General features: G+C 48.0%; 1 long non-coding RNA gene and 1 other non-coding gene across 2 annotated transcripts in view; one reads left to right on the forward strand and one right to left on the reverse strand.

Moving 5' to 3' along the window:
* Positions 1-2,420: 2,420 nt before the first annotated feature.
* The window catches only part of LOC121025974 (uncharacterized), a 40,438-nt gene continuing 27,838 nt past the window's right edge, over positions 2,421-15,020 (reverse strand). The window contains exons 4-5 of the long non-coding RNA XR_005788219.1: positions 3,168-3,280; positions 2,421-2,637 (exon numbers count right to left, since the gene is read on the reverse strand). This is a non-coding gene — a long non-coding RNA (uncharacterized LOC121025974). The remainder of the gene's footprint in view (positions 2,638-3,167; positions 3,281-15,020) is intronic.
* On the forward strand, positions 5,666-5,750 carry TRNAR-UCG (transfer RNA arginine (anticodon UCG)). Its single transcript has one exon. It is a non-coding gene; the product is annotated as a tRNA-Arg (tRNA).

The following is a 15,020-nucleotide window of genomic DNA, read 5'->3' on the forward strand; positions in this document are numbered from 1 at the left end:
CCAACCAAGTTTTGTTTGTTTGTTGGTTGGTTGGTTGGTTTTTTCACATCGATTGGTTGTTCTGGCTTATCGGCGGCCACCTATGTTACTTCTCCAACACAAAAGCACAAGCAAGATCATCCGCCAAGAATCCCCCCGCCCCAAGAGACGAGTGGAAAAGGAGCCACCCTTGACAGACCTGATCTCTAACCACCCTAAGAGGACTCCTTTCGATAAAGGAGAGAGACAGAACCTTCCTTGTAGGGGTGAAATGAACTACTTCTGAATTTCCCAAAGGGAATCCTGACTTGTGTGACCAACTCGGCTGTCTTTTGAATTAAAGCAACCTTTAAATAGCTGTTCTATTTAATCTCCCTTCTAAATTCACTATTGTTACTCATTATGAGTTCACTGGCATTAGTCAGCACAAGGAGTTAGTCACTATATTTGTTAAACCACCAACCCCCCCCCCCCAAACTTTTCTGATTTTCCTTTCCCTCCGGTATTTGGCAATGTTTAAGGAGCCCAGTAACTATATGCAAGAAATGCTGCTGGGCCTTTTTTGTTTGTTTGTGGTTTCAACAGTGACCAAGTCCCCATTAATAAAAGGAGTACAACTCTTCATTCTTCTCGTGAAAAGGGGACCCTCGCCTTTAAACCTTCAGATGAAAAGTTTCTTCTTCAAACCATGGATCGAGAAACGGATACCATTCGTTCTCCCGACCAAAAGAAAAAAAAAAAAATCAAAGAGTAGGATTTCTGCTAACCACAGGGGAGAAATGGAAAATAATCCAGGGAACACCAGAGACCGTGCTGGCCTTTCCAAAGGACCGGTCACTTACGGCCCGTCACAATCGTGACAAGTTACCTCTTCAACATGATCGGTCAAGACCTCCTCGAATCGGCCATCAGTTCTGCTGGACTGAAGGCCAAAGCGTCCCTGCTGTGAGCAGGCCACAGGGACCTTGAAAGCCCTCTCCACTTTTCCTCTCCCTCCACACAGAACCACCTCAAAGCAGAGACCCCTCCAGAACCTTCCCTAATCGCTGGCTGCCAGCCACTGCTTGCTCTTGGAACGCTTCCAACGCTTACCATATCCTGCTTCTTCACGACCTACCACATACCTCCATCCTCTCTTCCCGAGTAAACGGTACGCTCCTTCTAGAAGGTGTGTCTGACTTCAGCCCAGGTCACGATCTCGCGGTTCGGGAATTCGAGCCCGACATCAGGCTCCGGTGCTGACAGCTCGGAGCCTGGGGCCTGCTTCGGATTCTGTGCCTCCCTCCCTCTCTCTCTGCCCCTCCCCTGCTTGTGCTCTGTCTCTCTCTCTCTCTCTCTCTCTCTCTCCCTTTGCCCTTGTCCCCTTCCTCCCTCAAATAAAAAAAAAAAAAAAAAAGAATGCCTCATAAAGGTATCGAAGTAAAATTTTAAAAAAATCTTCAATCAACCACTCTGCTTTCTTACCACCTCCCCCCTCCTGGCGGGGAGGGGGTGGGGAGGAGAAAGGGAGTGGAGAGGGGAAAAGAACTAAGAGAAAGGCCAGGGTGGTAAAGGCACAAACTTCATGTTACAGCGAACAGAATCTTTACAGCATGCTCCTCATACGGTCTCATTCCCAACGGCTTTTAAAACTGCACTTCCTGGGGCGCCTGGGTGGCGCAGTCGGTTGAGCGTCCGACTTCAGCCAGGTCACGATCTCGCGGTCCGTGAGTTCGAGCCCCGCGTCGGGCTCTGGGCTGACGGCTCGGAGCCTGGAGCCTGTTTCCGATTCTGTGTCTCCCGCTCTCTCTCTGCCCCTCCCCCGTTCATGCTCTGTCTCTCTCTGTCCCAAAAATAAATAAACGTTGAAAAAAAATAAAAAATAAAAAAAAATAAAACTGCACTTCCTGAATAATTGATAGAAATTCTGCGACAAGATCCAGAGGCTTGGTTTGGTAACATCTGACAAAATGATGGAAAAGACCGCACCCTACGCTTCCGATCTGTGCGTTTCCTCGCGTGCAGATTTTACCTACAAAGCCTTTGAAAAACAAACACTGAACTACTAATGCAGAAGCATTTGGGGAAAAGTGGTTTTTGTTTTTTGTTTTTTTTGCCACATCGGAAAATAAGATGGGCTCATGGATGGCTAGACGAGCAACTAGATGGTTAGGTATTTGAAAAAGCAAGTATCTTAAGATGCTACTAATCCAGGTGGTAGGCATCTATGTGTGCCCACTCCAAAACTCTTTCCGCTTTGCTGTAGACTTGGGAGTTTTTCATAAAAAAAAAAAAAAGAAAGAAAGAAAAATTTTGGGAGGGGCGCTTGGGTGGCTCAGTGGGTTAGGCCTCCGACTTCGGCTCGGGTCATGATCTCGCAGTTTGTGGGTTCGAGCCCCGCGTCGGGCTCTGGGCCGACAGCTCGGAGCCTGGAGCCTGCTTCGGATTCTGTGCCTCCCTCTCTCTCCCTACCCTCCTCTGCTCATGCTCTGTCTCTCTCTTTACCAAAAATAAGTAAACATTTTAAAAAATTAAAAAAAAAAATGTTTGGAGACGAAACCCACACTGTAAACTTATCTTTAGAAGCCACTTGCCAAAAATCTTTGAAAAGTTTTTCTTTGGGTCTCCGAACGGTCATCCGCGAGGCAGAAAGTCCTTGCCTCCCTTCTCATCTGCCTCCTAAAAAGAACGATCCCTTGCTATGAGGCACACGGATCTGTCAGGGCCCTCACCGACTCGTGCCTGAAAGTCAGTCAGCTGACTGTCCCTGACACGTGGCAGTTACCTGTGCATCCCTGGCCCCTCAATCCCCCTCCCCCCTTGCCCTGTTCACCCCATACTCGGCCTCCGTTGCTGAAGCGCCTGAGGGTTGGGGAGCCCCAGGGAGTCACATTCCAAGCACACAGGCATTTCCCCCAGACACCTCAGGTCTCTCCTTCAAGCTGTTGGGCACGGCCACGGGCAATCCTCCTGCCCTCACCCACCCCACGGCACCCTGCTGGGCTTTCCTGGGAGGAAAAACAGCCACAGAGCCGGGCAAGGCCCGCCTTAGGGTGGGCCGGGGGATGGGGGCGGCCATTTTCCGGGACAGAATGGAGATCACTCACTCCTGCAGGGAGAAGGAAAAGAGGGGCTCCCACCCTCTGTTGCTCCTCCCTCACCCTTACCCCAAGAATAGTCAAGGAAAGGCTCACCCTCACAGCTCATACCTCTGAAAGACAGGACACGGCTGCCACTACGGCTTCTGGAAGAACAAGGAGGCCCGCCACCGTCCACATCAGGCCTCCCCAATCTGCCTCCTCCGTTGGCTCAGAGGAAGACCCTAGGTCAAGAAAAGGCGAGAGTAACGCTACAGGATTCAGTCTCCCAAACCATGTGTTCCATCTTCAAGTCAAACCTTTTGCCTTTCTGGCGCTCGGGCCACATTTAGACCAAACCCAGACCACGGAGCCCACTGTGTGTGTGTGCTTTCGCTGGAGCCAGAGCTGCTTCAACTCCGAGTCGGGGGCTGGAATCCACAGAGAGGCCCCGTGTGTGAGAAAACTCCAGAGCCCGGTGAGAAAACCCATTATCCACCCTAATGAGCTCATACGTCATCCATCTTCGCAACTGCTGCAACGGCTGCCTTCCCACCCCGCCCCTTTCCCCTTATCTCTTCCCTCTAGAAGATTCCTTGGGAGGGAAGCACAACTTGAGGAGAAAACGTCCATGTTCATCACACGCTCTCCACTGTCTTGCTTCCCAGGCGCACCATCCCCTAAAACGGCCAATCTGAGGGACTTTAATGCTAAGAGGGGTGTGGGGGGGGCCGGGGGGGGGGGGGGGGGGGGGGGGCGGAGTGTGAGCCTGAACCTCTTACACTGGAGTTTCAGTTGAGGAAATGCCAAGTTTTGCCAGTATAAAAAGCTGATACAAAACATCACCGGAAGTCTGATCTCTCTCAGCACGAGGGGCTCAGACTGGATTTTTCCACGGTCTCCGTGGTGCGGTTGCTTTCACTCGCAAGAAAAGCTTTCAGAAGAGCACTTTACAAAACAGGATACGCTACCTTCGCGGACGAATGGACACATAAGATGGAGTACAGGCAGGCAACGGAATATTATTCAGCCTTAAAAAAAAAAAAAAAGGAGGACGTCCTATCACATGCTACGACCTGGATGAACCTCGAGGGCATTACGCTAAGTGACATAAGCCAGTCTCAAGAAGGCAAATACGGTGGGATGCCATTTATACAAGGTGTCTAAAGGAGTCAAACGCCTGGAAACAGAAAGCAGAATGCTGGTTGCCAGGGGCTGGGGGAGCGGCGGGGGAAGCGGGGGGTGGGGCTGTTTAATGGGTACAGACTTTGGGTTTTACAAGATGAAAAGGTTCTACAGGTCCATTGCACTACTGTATCGTATACCTTTAAAAATGGCTAAAATGGCACATTTTATGGTATGTGAGTTCTTTTTTTTTTTTTAACCACGATTAAACACACACACACACACACACACACACACACACACACACTGCCTTCACCGTACGTTTTGGCCATTCTCAATTTCCAATTCAACATTTAGATATTAAAGGGCAGAGCCAAGTATCTCAGCGAGTTCTCTTACTGAAAATGAGAACCCTCGAATTAAAGTGCTTTGAAGATTCTGGAAGAATTACAAAGTACTCGAAACCACTGCTGGCGACAACCTTTGTCATTTGAAGCATGCATGACATTTTCGTAGCAGGAAGGATCCCGACATGCTTCTCGAATGGTATGCGTGGTATGCCAAATTGGCTTCTAAATCATATGGAGCCTTTTAGCGCAAGAAGGGATATATCACAAGACAGCCTTAGAGACGGAACACTGTGGCTATTATCACAAGGGCAGCAAAATGAATAATTCACGCGCAGAGGGAGTGTACAAGGCTTACGAACAACTGTGACTGGTTCCCTCGCTCCCGGGCCTCTCTTTACTTTCCCATTACTCCCAACACTGATCCATGACGCATTCTTCCGAAACGTAGAAGTTACTCTACGGAGACAACATTATTCGTAAGGAGCACAGTAACTCTTTTTTTTTTTTTTTTTTTTTTTTAATTTTATTTTTTTCAGCGTTTATTTATTTTTGGGACAGGGAGAGACAGAGCATGAACGGGGGAGGGTCAGAGAGAGGGAGACAGAGAATCGGAAAGAGGCTCCAGGCTCTGAGCCATCAGCCCAGAGCCCGATGCGGGGCTCGAACTCACGGACCGCGAGATCGTGACCTGGCTGAAGTCGGACGCTTAACCGACTGCGCCACCCAGGCGCCCCAGGAGCACAGTAACTCTTAAGTTGACAGAGCAAAAAGGCAGGGCAAACTCGCATCAGCCCGGCTTTCTTTTCGGAAAAGGATGACCTCAAAGGACACCTACACACTTTCTAAAGCTCGTGACTTCAACTTTCCACGGCTAAGAACGATTACGTAAGGGAGCGGACTCGAAATGTCCAAGGCTCGTTCTCCTGTAGAGAAATGTAATGAACGTTTCTGTATCTTGGCCTTAGACACTGAAAGACAGGTACTATGGAACTGCATTTCCCAGTAGCTCATGACTCCGTGGTCTTGGGGGGGGGATCTAGGATTCTGAACAAGTCTCCGTTGAGTTTCACCACAGGCATCATTCAGGCATGTGAGATCACCAACGAGGTGAAGAAATATATTTGCATAGTTTCTGTGTGATTTACATTAAGGGGCGCCCGGGTGGCTCAGTCGGTTGAGCGTCCGACTTCGGCTCAGGTCGTGATCTCACGGTTCGTGGGTTCGAGCCCCGCGTCGGGCTCTGTGCTGACAGCTCGGGGCCTGGAGCCTGCTTCGGATTCGGTGTCTCCCTCGCTCTCTGCCCCTCCCCCATTTATGCTCTCTCTCAAAAATAAACATTAAAAAAAAAAAGGACTCTTTACACGGTATTTGTTGTTCAAGAGGGTCTGAAGTCCCCTTCTTTTCAAAGGTGTTCGTGTTTTAATAGGAAGCATTAAAGATCTCTGACACACCAAAAAAGAAAGCTCTAATGAGAGCACTGGGGGACTCCTGGACGCCAGAGAAGACTTCTCCCAATGGCCAAAGCCTGTCCCTTCCATCCTCAAGGGCAGCCCCAGGCTCTCAACCTCAACCCCGACACCCCAGGTATGAACTGCTTCTCTCTGATCTAGCACAGCGGCCCCATGTGGGCATCAGCCCCCCCCCAAACCAGGCAGGGCGGGCTGCACACATGCTCACAAGGATGGGCATGTGGGATCCTCAGTCCAGGGTTCAAGCTCAGCACAAAAGCAGACGGCGGGGCCTCCTCAAACCAGCCCTCTCTTGTCCCTATCTAAAGACAGAGACGGAAGAGACACCTTTAACAACGCTTAAAAGCAGCTGGCCCCTCCAGCTTTCTAGTGACCCAACAGCAACACAGGGCGTCCCTCTAAACGGTTCCAGAATTAGAACCAACATCTGTACCTAGAAGCTGCAAAGAAAGAACAGAAACTTTGAATGAGTGTCCTCTGGGACAGTATTGAGATCCTACGTGGTCCGAAAGGGGCACATTGTGCACATGAAACCGACTGGTAGAATCAGGGACAATTCCTCCCATTAATGGTCAACATTCCCTACGTGGGGGCAGGGGGGTGGGGAGTCGGGAGTCAACAAAGGGGGTGTGTGCGTGAAGGTAATAACAATTCACTGCTGCAGAAATCACGCAAGTAACCTCAAGCATCAGTTTCCGCACTTCTAACTTGCGGAGAGCTCACAGGTCATCAGGGGGATGTCAGTCACACTTCCACTGTGGGGGGCTGGGGCTCACAGGGCCACTGGGTCTCACTGGGAACTGAGTTAACCCGCCACACCCATATTCTCTTCCCTCCCCATCTGCTCAACCAACAGTGAGCCAAATCCCACAACGAAACAAAGGGAACAGCAGCAAAGACAAGAGAAGGACAAGGGGTATGACGGTCAACTTTAAACCACACACGGAAGGGACATCTGGGTGGTGCAGTCGGTTAAGCGTCCGACTCGATCTCGGCTCAGGTCACGATCTCACAGTTTGTGAGTTCGAGCCCCACATCGGGCTCTGTGCTGACAGCTCAGAGCCTGGAGCCTGCTTCCGATTCCGTGTCTCCCTCTCTCTCTGCCCCTCCCCTGCTCATGCTCTGCCTCTCTCTGTCAAAAATAAAAATACACATCAAAAAAAAAAAATAAAAATAAAGATTAAAAAAATAGTAAACCACAGATGGAGAGTTCAGATATTTTAAAGAGAAATACTTAGGGGAAGAGAGAGAGAAAGGAGGGAATGAAAAAAAAAAAAGAGGACCTACTGTGGCAGTGACTTCACAAAGCACAGAGGAGAAACATGGGGACACAAGGGACCTTCTCCTCAACCCAAAGGAGCTGTACCGGTTTTACGACCAACCCAACGGCACCGTCTCCCCTTTTTCATATCCTGCCGTGTGCAGAAGTCCTCTGTAAATTGTATTTAATCAATTAATTGTTTTAAGTAGGCTCCACGCACCACACAGGGCTTGAACTCATGACCGTGAGATCACGACCCGGGATCAAGAGTCAGACGCTCCACTTTCCTTTCTTTTTCTTCCTTTCTTTTTTTTTTAAGTAGGTCTTTTGTAAAATTTTACTTTTTTTAAAGGTTTTTTTTCAATGTTTGCTTATTTTTGAGAGAGAGAGAGTGCAAACGGGGGTAGGGAAAGAGGGAGGGCGAAGAGAGGATCTGAAGCGGGCTCTGTGCTGACCGCAGAGAGCCCAGCACAGGGCTTGAACTCACGAACCGTGAGATCATGTGCTGAGCTGAAGTCAGACGCTCAACCAACTGAGCCACCCAGACGCCCCAGGACTTTGTATATTTTAAACCAAGGTTTACATGACACGAGTTTGACTTTTACTATGTCTCTCAGCCCTCAGTGTCAACTACCCTAAGAATGAATGTGTCTGAGGCTGATTAAAAGTCCTAAAAGGATACACTAAATAATCACTCTCGTATGAGTTATCTCCAATTCCCTTTGCACGGTCATATTTGCCTGGTGAAATCCAATGCTTCCTTTGTCTACACCATGCCTGTGCCCACTCGGTCAACAGCAGTCGCAGAAAAACACACCCCCACCAACTGTTCATTTTAATCATGGCCACCAACCTCAAATGGGCCCGGAGTACCTCCCGATTGATAATCGTACCGTCTTCCTGGCCCAATTAGTCTAAGATTCTCCCTAATGACTCTTCTACCCCCTCTGCTCTCTCCAATCTCCGATGCCTCTCCCCTATCTTCACTCTCGCCTTCCTATTCCACTGCCAGGCCAGGTACAACCATAACAGACTTCCCATAATCCCCCACCGTCATGGAAGTCCTCCTATCTACATCCGTGCCTACAACACTCAGGATGGGCTAAGCTCATGTGGTAGGAACAGCAAAGGATGCTCAATGTCCATAATGGTTCACTAAGGGTTCTGCTCTATGTGGTCCCTACTCAGGGATGTCGGCTGATGAGAAACCAGTGTTTGGAGTGTTGCTATTGGCCATGGAAGAGGGGGAAATAACTCAACGATGTTCGCACGGACAATGAAGGGCTAGCGCGGAAATGACGTGTGTCGCTTAGAACGATTCGCTGGCCACAAGCAGTCACGTGACCCCGCCATGCCATCAGGGGCCAGCAAGCACAATCCTCCCATGTGTCCAGAAGGCAGAGAGAGAGCGGACCCTGTCTGACCTTAGTGCTAATGACTTCCAACATGCCTACCTCCCCTACTACCTTCTTCTCCTATGAACATGCTAACCTCCTGGATGATGCCTACCCCCTCGTGTACTAGACCCTTCTCGCCTCTGCAGAGACATCAGTTGTTAACTGCCCCCAGTTTCTCTGGTTTCATGAATGTTCCTTCCTCTACTGCTACTCTATCCTCCTTATCCGCATATATACGTGACCACCACTTGGGTTTCTCCCACCTTAAAAACCAGAGTGGAAACCTTGACCTCGTGCCCCCTTCCAAGGACAGCCCCACTTCTCTGTTCCCGTACTTGCTAATTCCGGATCTCACTCCAATCAAGGATGGCCCCCCTCCGTGCCATCCCTTCGCCAAAAGGGTGCCTCTCAAGCTCTACCATGACCTTGGTATGGCCACAGCCAATGGTCCACCTTTAGTCCCCATCTTACTGAAACACCACTGAACACGCTTTCTGAAACGCTTTTCCCGTGTGACTCCCAAGACACTCAGCTTTCTTGGTTCTCCCTCCTACTTTTCCTGGCCGCAGCTGCTCGGTCTTTTATTGGTTCCTTCTGGGTGCCACAACTGTATCACAAGCAGGGTGTCCCAGGGCTCAGCGCTCAGTTGGCTCCCCCTCTCTCCCACGGCCGCCTCCCTTGGTGGCCTCATGCGAGCTCACGATTTTGAATGCCATCTGTACACTGATGGCTCCCAAATGTCTCACTTCTGCCCGGACGGTCTTAAACCAAGACATACTCAGCTACGCAAGCCAGTAGGCAATACCACCACGCGGACGGTGCCTCGGTCCGTTCCAGCTGCCGTAACACAAATCCCAAACACAAACATTTGTTTCTCACAGATCGGGAGGCCGAGAAGTCCAAGGCCAGGCAGCGTCTGGTGTGGGCCTGCTTCCTGATAGCGATCTTTTCTCTGTAACCTCACGCGGGGGAAGGGAGGCTCTCTTTTTTTTTTTTTTTCACGATTTTATTATTATTTTTTTTTAATTTTATTTTTTATTCTTTTACACTGACATCCAGATTAGTTAGCACCTAGTGCGACCATGATTTCAGGAGTAGATGCCTCAGGGCCCCTTCCCCATTTAGCCCCTCCCCCTCCCACAGCCCCTCCAACAACCCTCATTTTGTTCTCCATATTTATGGGTCTCTTCTGTTTTGTCCCCCTCCCTGTTTTTATATTATTTGTGTTTCCTTTCCCTTAGGTTCATCTGTTTTGTCTCTTAAAGTCCTCATATGAGGGAAGTCACAGGACTTTTGTCTCTCTCTGACTGACTAATTTCACTTAGCCTAATACCCTCTGGTTCCATCCACATAGTTGCAAAGGGCAGGGAGGCCCTTTTGTAAGGGCACTGATCCCCTTCATGAGGGCAAAGCCTACATGACCTCATCACCTCCCACCAAAGGTCCTACCTCCTCATACCATCACTTTGGGAGTTAGGATTTTAACGTACAGGGGGTGCTTGGCTGGCTCGGTTGGAAAAACTGCGGCTCTCGATCTCAGGGGTCATGAGTTGGAGCCCCATGTTGGCTGTGGAGATCACTTAAAGATAAAATATGTAAAGGGGCGCCTGACTGGCTCGGTGGGTTAAGTGTCCGACTTCAGCTCAGGTCACGGTCTCACGGTCTGTGAGTTCGAGCCCTGCATCGGGCTCTGTGCTGACAGCTCGGAGCCTGGAGCCTGCCTCGGATTCCGTGCCTCCCTCCCTCTCTCTGCCCATCCTCCGCTCACACTCTGTCTCTCTCGCTCTCAAAAATAAACATTAAAAGAAAATTTTTTTGGGGGGGGCGCCTGGGTGGCTCAGTCGGTTAAGCGTCCGACTTCGGCTCAGGTCATGATCTCGCGGTTGGTGAGTTCAAGCCCCACGTCAGGCTCTGTGCTGATGGCTCAGAGCCTGGAGCCTGTTTCAGATTCTGTGTCTCCCTCTCTCTCTGACCCTCCCCCATTCATGCTCTGTCTCTCTCTGTTTCAAAAATAAATAAACGTTAAAAGAAACTAAAAAAAAAAAAAATTTTTTTTTAAGAATTTGAAAACCAGTGGCGACAAAAAGTAAAGCATAGACAGACATCTACACAGGCCTTTATACATTTAATCGTGCCAAATGTAACTGTATCTGAACAAATGAAGTCCGTAACTTTAAATTCAACGTACTTGACCGTTCTTGTCGTGTGTTTCTGTCTATGAAAAATGCAGTAATTGGACTAGGTCATTTGTAATAACTTTCCCCCAGAAAATTCTTATGCGGGAGGAGCATGAGGCCCAGACAGTGCCTAGGTAGGATGTGCTTCGAATGGTCTAGGATTACAAAATAGTTTAAAGATGAGGCAAAACACAGGAAGCCCAGCCTGACCCGACCAAATATTAAACTAGGGGTGTGACAATTTATTTGGTCCTCCACGATCACCGTTAATATGTATTACCTCTACGTGTAAAGAATGCACCTAAAACCTCAGGAATAAAGACTGAAAAGCAAATCAATACGAAAAACTACAGCAACTTTCACTTTCTGTAACAATGGACCAGAGAGTCAAGGCCAATACACCCCCTGAAGATAGCAGCCGGGCAAAGTAGAAGAAAACATCCTAAAAGGTACCACAGAGCTATTAAAATCATGAGAAACCAGGGCGCCTGGGTGGCTCAGCCGGTGGAGCGTCCGACTTTGGCTCAGGTCATGATCTCACGGTCCGGGAGTGCGAGCCCCGCGTCGGGCTTGTGTTCTCAGCACAGAGCCTGCTGTGGATCCTCTGTCCCCCTCTCTCCGTCCCTCCCCCACTTGCGCTCTCTCAAAAATAAAGAAAACGTTAAAGAAAATCGTGAGGAAACCACTATCAAGTCAAATGGTGGGTGGGACGACACACGTGGGGCTGTTTCGCCAGGATACAGTTCCGTTTGGCAGGATTAAATGTCTAAGTGCCTGTGTAGATGTCAGTCTATGCTACAGTATTGTCACTGGAGTGGAAATGGGGACGTGTGCCTTAAGAAAATGATCGGAATTACCTGTAATAGCACTCGGGGTGACCTTCGCTGAGGCATGGTAACCGGGCTTTTACTTTTTGTAAAGTAATTTTATGCCATCAGCTTTGAAATTCTTTTTTTTTTATGTTTTTTTTAATTTATTTGTTTATTTATTTTTGAGAGAGAGAGAGAATGAGTGGGGGAGGGGCAGAGAGAGAGGAAGACACAGAATCGGAAGCAGGCTCCTGGCTCCGAGCTGTCAGCACAGAGCCCGACGTGGGGCTCGAACTCACAGACTGCGGGATCATGACCTGAGCCGAAGTCGGCGCTTTACTGACTGACCCACCCAGGTGCCCCGAGTTTGTTTGTTTGTTTTTTTTTTTCTGTGAACATAGTCTTCTCTTGTGTAAATACCATTTTTTTTCTTCCATTTTAATCCTTGTATCTTTTTCTTGCCTTATTGTCACGGCCAAGACCTCTAGAGCTACGTTGAGTAGAAGAAATGATGGCAGGCTGAGAACACAAGCCTGATATGGGGCTCGAACCCACGAACCGTGAGATCATGACCAGAGCCGAAGTCGGACGCTTCACCGAGTGAGCCGCCCAGGCGCCCCGGCTTTCAAATTCTTAATAAGTTGTCCATTTGGATTTGAGAGAGATGCTATTTCTTGCCACGAAACTAACCTTGTCATGTTGCTGGGAAGTAAAAAAAAAATATGAAGCAAACGTGAAAACATGGCTGTATTTGTGGATTCCCCAGGAACATGAGAGGATGAAGCTTATTTCTGATGGCCTCTGGGGGAGAAAAAAAAACAGAATTTGGGGCCCACAGAGACCACCTCATTTGGGGATAGAAAAAGCAAAGTGAACAGAAAGTCAGCAGCCCTCATATGGACTTACAGCCAGTGGCTCAGATGACTTAGCTTAATAAGAGGATTCCAGAAAGCTAGTACTTCGGGCATCCGACAGAAGAAAACAAAAACATTCTCTAGAGGCATAAGGCATCTTAGCCCTTCAAACACAGCATCCGAACATAACCAAAGACAACCATTTATTCAGGAAGGAAAGCAATCGTGAGCGAGAAAACACAGAAACAAGACACAACAGAACAAAACAACGGGACTCCAAATACCAGAAACTGTGAGAATCGGACAGTAAAATAACTATGCTTAGCACACTCACGGGGCTAAAAGCCAAACTTAAAAACTTCAGTAAGGTTGGAGCGCCTGGCTGGCTCAGCCGGTGAGGCATGGGACGCTTGATCTCGGGGTTGTGAGTTCGAGCCCCACACTGGGTGTAGACAGACGTTACTCACGAGCAAAATCTTTAAAAAAACAAAACAATTCAGTAGGGAACTGGAAACTTTTTTTTGTTTAATGACACGAATTTGAAAAAAAAGAAAATACCAGTTCTACGTGTGAAATTCAATGTTTTCTAAATTAGAAACTCAACAGATGAAGAAAGAATGACTGAGCCGAAAGCAAAGTTGGGGGGAAAGAAAGTATTCAGAATAAATGACGGAGGCATAAGGGAATGGCTAAAGGAATGGTGTCAAAGTGAGACTGTACCAGTTCTGGGCTTAGGTCTTAAGAAAGCCTGACCACTTTCATTTTTCTGGAAGCCCTTTTAGGAGCCCTGAGTCACCATGTAAAACAGCCTAACTGTCCCACTGGACAGACCACATGAAGAGGCCATGATGAAAGGCCAACAGAAGACCTAGTCCTGACACGAAGATGTCCTGACAGCACTGCTGACATCAGCCTTCCCAGCTGTCCCCATCAAGGGCACCACACAAGTGAGTGAAGGCAGTTTCAATGCTAAAGCCCCAGATGCCTTCTGTTTGCAGTCTCATGACAGATCCCAAGCAAGAACCACAGAAGAATCATCCAACTGAGCCCTAGTCTACTCACAAAATCCTTTTTTTTTTGAGAGAGAGAGAGAGAGAGAGAGAGCAGGGGACAGGGGCAGAGGGGAGAGAGAATCTTAAGCAGGATTCACACCCAGCATGAGCCCAATGAGGGGCTCAATCCCACGACCCTGGGACCGTGACCTGAGCTGAAATCAAGAGCCGGACGCTCAACCAACTGAGCCACCCAGGCGCCCCTAGAGAATCTTAAATAATGAAACACGTGCTGTTGTAAGCCACTGATTATTAGAGTGGCTTGTGTGCAATAACAGGTAACCAACACGGAAGGACATAGAGAAAATACCCTAAAATAATTAACACATATTTAGTTAACACGTGAGAAAATGGGCTAGAAACAATATAGAAAGAGAACAGTGGAGAAGTTTCCAAAATTCACTCAAGATTCCACTCTCCGATTCAAGAAGCCCTAATAAACCCGAGAAGGGCAAATGAAATCTGTGCGTTAAGCACAACCCGATAAAAATGCAGAAAACCAAAGATGCAATTAAAATCTTAAAAGTAGCCTGAGAGAAGAGGCAAATCACATTCAAAGCGGCAATAATTAGGGGCGCCTGGCTGGCTCAGTCAGTGGAGCGTGTGACTCTTGAGCTCAGGGTTGTGAGTTCGAGCCCACGTGGGGGGTAGAGACGACTTAAAAGTAAACTCTTTTAAAAAGGTGGGGGCAATAATTAAACTGACAACTGATTGTCCACAAGGAAAGAATTACTGGAGTCAGAAGGCAATGGAATGGTATCTTCAAAGAGCTCAAATGAATTATTTGCCAAATGGGAATTCTATAAGCAGTGAACATATGAATCAAGAACGAAGGTGGGGAGGGGGTGCCTGGCAGGCGACTCTCAATCTCAGGGTTGTAGGTACGAGCCCCACACCGGCGGTAAGGTTACTTACAAAAAGAAAATCTTCAAAAAATATACCAGGCACATCAAATCCATATTATTATTTCAAAAGTATCACACACCCTGCTGAAACTGAATTTACATCTCGATTCCACTCTTAATTTTTTTTTACGTTGGTCAATATCACTGACCACATTAGCAGATTAAAAGAAAGAAAATCGAATTGTCCTCTCGATACGTACAGAAAAAGTAACATCTATTGATTACAAAAAAAAAAAAAAAAACTTGAGGAACAGAAGGGAAATTCCTACTCTAGGAGAAGATACACGCCAAAAATGTATAATAAGCCTAACACTTAACTGGTAAAAGATAAAAAGCACTTCCTTTTAGAAAAAGGAATGAGACGGGAGGTCTGCCATCATTTCTTCTACTCAGCGTAGCACTAGAGGTCTTGGCCATGACAATAAGGCAAGAAAAATATATAAGGATTAACGTGGAAGAAAAAAAATGCATTTACACATGAGAAGACTATGTTCAGAGGAAAAAAAAAAAAAAAAAACTCAGGGCACCTGGGTGGCTCAGTCAGTAAAGCACCAACTTCGGCTCAGGTCATGATCCCACTGTCTGT

This window comes from Herpailurus yagouaroundi, unplaced genomic scaffold (assembly GCF_014898765.1).
Source record: "Herpailurus yagouaroundi ecotype Mexico unplaced genomic scaffold, PumYag 67793, whole genome shotgun sequence".
NCBI classification, from domain to species: Eukaryota; Metazoa; Chordata; class Mammalia; order Carnivora; family Felidae; genus Herpailurus; species Herpailurus yagouaroundi.